Source organism: Atta cephalotes, assembly GCF_000143395.1.
Source record: "Atta cephalotes unplaced genomic scaffold scaffold00043, whole genome shotgun sequence".
NCBI lineage: Eukaryota > Metazoa > Arthropoda > Insecta > Hymenoptera > Formicidae > Atta > Atta cephalotes.
In genome coordinates, this window is record NW_012130107.1 from 1,827,580 (window position 1) to 1,831,649 (window position 4,070).

General features: G+C 31.0%; 1 protein-coding gene across 1 annotated transcript in view; it reads left to right on the forward strand.

Annotated features, from left to right (window-relative positions):
* LOC105622329 overlaps nt 1-4,070 on the forward strand; it is a 45,096-nt gene that overhangs the window by 3,126 nt on the left and 37,900 nt on the right. The window lies entirely within an intron of this gene.

Genomic DNA, 4,070 nt, shown 5'->3' on the forward strand with positions numbered 1-4,070 from the left:
TACCTTAAATATGTATGTACAAAGATATTTGAAAATGTTTTCATATAAAAATTAATAGCTCTAAATTATATACAATTAAAAATTTTTAATAAGTTTTATTTACTTAAATGTAACGTGTGAGACAAAATAAAAATATTTCTTTGAAAAAATATTGTTTTGGATTCATTAAATATATCATTAATATGTAGATTAAGAACCCTTAACTACTTGTATTAAAATTAAAACGAGCTGATGCTTATATTAATATTACGATACAATTTGAAATTCATTTCTGAATCATGCAAAAATATAATTTTATATCTCTGACTATTATATTATCGTTCTGTAATAATTAGCGGTAGTTTAAGTAATACAGAGATATGAATAAAAAAGTAATTAAATTTTCGTTTCATTGGCGCCATATGGACGGCGATATTAGCGCGGAAATTCAGCGATAAATGCATGGTCTTTTCGAGATCTACAATTACATTTCAACATTCCGTGCTAGAGGAGAATAGATTGCATTACGCAGAATTGCAATGCACGCATGTAATTTTCAGACATTTTTCTCGCGAAATCCTTGTTCTTATCATCAGCGAGTGACCCACGGAAGTGACTTTTGACCCTGTCTGTGACTTCGCCATTGCTAAATCGTAAATTCGTAATTTTGTTTCTCCTTGAATTTTTTACAATGTAAATGTGTATTTCTTAGTTTAATCGAATGAATGCTTTAAAGCAATAAAGATTTATCACTTCATTCGATTTGATGTTCGTTATCTGATATTTGTAAAAAGAAACGAAGATACTATCTTCAATATCTTTGTCAATGACAGCAGAGTGAATAAGACGATGTTAAAACGAACTCACGGAACACGTGTGGAGCAAAAAAAATAATTTATCGTGGGCTATTATAAGTGCAATAAGTAATATGTCATGTCTGTTGCGGTTTCTATTATTTAATAGCGATTTACTGGCATCAGCGGTGGCAGCAGCAGTGACGTCCTCGAAACTGAGTTTTCATTCAATGCGGAGGCATGTGGAGTGTAGCCGGATCGTGATCTATTGTCGCCAAGGTTAATGTTCTACTGCGCGATAATATCCATACATAGTCGCAAAGGTTAATTTAGACTAAAAGGCTAAATGCGTTAATGATTTCAATCGGACTTTAATGCCGCGACGAGAGCCTCAGGTCACGGCAAATAGACGACATATTATTTATCACACACGCAAGAACCGCGCAAGTACCTACTTGAGAAAAATTGGTTTTCCTGCGAATCACCCTTGTATACTTTACTTCTTATCCCCATTACGTTTTTTTTCTTTCATCTATAATTCAAAAAGCAACGAATATCGAATTAAATATCGACAAAGACAGATGGCGTAAATTATTTCGGCACCGCGTGACGCGTGTCGTTTATTTCACACTGGACGTCCGTCCAGACGAATATATTTCGGTATGAACTGAATAAGACCGCAATTATGCAACGACAGACTGATGCAAATAAGCGTTGTCTCCAGAGAAAAACGATGCGTATAAAAACTGAAATGTCAACTAGATAGAATGGCTAATAGCAAATGGCTAATAGCAAAATACAATAAGTTTTCGTTAATATCGTGTTATATAATGCAATGGCAAATAAACAAAATGTCTTTCTTTCGATGTTAATACTAATTTAGCATTATCATAATTTCATATCAATTACTTATTGTCATGTATGTATAATCTTGATAAGAAACGTAAATTAATAAAGTGGAACAGCGCAGCATAACAGGACTATTTATATTGTATAAAATGTTCTAAACATTTGCGTTATCTTTAACATTGAAAGAGATGAACTTACGATAAACAATGGCCTTTCACGACTTCCTTGCTAAAGAAAGATCAAGAATTCAATTTCATCAAAGAATCTATCAATACTGTTAAATTTGTTATGTTAAATTCTATTCAAGTTTAAGAGATTTTTAATCATTTCAATAAGTACTACTCTTATTCCATATGTCGTTAATTTAATTAAAAAAATAAAATTAAGCAATTTAAGTGAACAAATTTATTAATAAATTTTATTCAAATTTAGTTTATTATTTAATAAACATTAATAATGAATGTAATTTATTTTGAAACTGGAGTGCATACGTTAATTATGGACGTGGATTATTTTAAAACAACAAAAATAAATAATTTATTTATTATATTTTAATATTTTGACACACATATGGAAGTTAAACATAACAAAACGTTATTTAATTTAATGAATTAGGTTACCATTGTTCTTTTGATATCTAACAGATTAGTTTAAATAGATCATTTTTTTATAGTAAAATTAGTATACACTTTTTACATAAAGTGAAACAAGCATTATATCTGACATTTGGTGAAAACAAGAAGGAAAATTTTAGTGCAATCTAATGCAACAACAAAAAACACATCTAAAGTCTATATCAGAGATTAGAGATTAATATTGAGATTGGATTGGATTGGAATTTGATCAATCAGAAGAAAGAAAATCAATATCAAGATTAGTGAATTTTGCTTTGAGTGATAAAATTCCAATTTAATCTTAATTGTTGTCTCTCTCTACGTTGTTAAATTCATAATGTCAAATTAAATTATATTACGTTCAATTTGAGAAGATTTTTAATTTAATCCTTTAGGTCGTCACTGCTTCATATGTAGTTAACTTAACTACAAGTATGTAGTTAAACAATTTAATTCAAGATGTATTATTGATATATAATTTGACTCAATTAATTTAGTTTATTATTTATTAAATATACACATCAATATGGATATTGTTTCCTTTGAAATCTAATCCTGGAAATACAAGTTGAAAAAAACATGAAGTTAAAAATAACAAAATGTTATTTAAAGATTGAAGAAAATCACACGATGCTCGATTTCTTGAATGATAAGCATGCACGCATGCATGCATGCATGCATGCATGCACACATTCTGCTATGCTTGCTTTGATGTATATAGTCTGACGTTTGACAAATAACTGTGAAATTAGCAATTATTTCTTTTGATTGGTGCATGCAAGGAAATAAGCTATGAAATAATCCATAATAAATATAAAAATCATGTATATGCAGCATGCAGCAGTCAATGCATAAACAAATTCCAACATCAGAGCAGGCATGCTATCATTCGAAGAAATCGAACATCGTGTGATTCCATTTATAAATAATATTTTGTTATTTTTAACATTCATATATGTCAAAATGTAAATTAATCCATTTCTGTGTCATTAGTTTCAAAGAAAACAATATTCATATTGATGTATGTATTTAATAAATAATAAAAAGATTTAAGTTGCTATTGCTCATTTGACATCTAACAGTCTGATACGGGCTTAATCTTTAACTGGTATCGTATATAGATCCATTAGACCCACATCGAATTTATTTAGTAGAAACTTTATTATCTATACTTTAAATAAGAATCAAAACGAGCGAGACTGATTACTATAGTTCCTATTATTAATTTTGATATATTAAAAGGAGATACAAATGAAGATTCAAACATTAAAAAGATATAATAAAAATGTTCTCAAAATTAATGAGTTTCATTTTGTTAGCCTTTGAAAGATGAGATTCCAATGGATTCATGTTAGAAATGTAACATTTTTTCATGATACTCTAGTCAAGAGTTAATGAAAGACTTGTTCAATCACACTTTGTGCGTACAAATAAAATGATTCTATATGAATCCATGATAACATGTGTTGTTGCGCAGCAGCACACATGGTACGCATCTTACGCGAGGAAACTGCGTTTACGCGAACATACAGTACGGCAACTGCATCGATCGTTTGTGCACCACGTAAAACGAGATCTCACGCACCAGCGTGTATATGTATAGATACCTGGCGCGATTCTTTCAGACAGTCCGGAATTCCGTTCTTTTGTCTAATTCTGGCGACGGTGCTGCGGGGAAAGAGAGACGGAAAGAGAGAGAGAGAGAGAGAGAGAGAGAGAGAGAGAGAGAGAGAGAGTGGTAGGAGAGATACGACGAGTACGACGACGCGGCGGTCGGTAGGTACGGACGTACGTACCGACGGTACGTTACGTTTCGGTACGTACGTACGTCTAC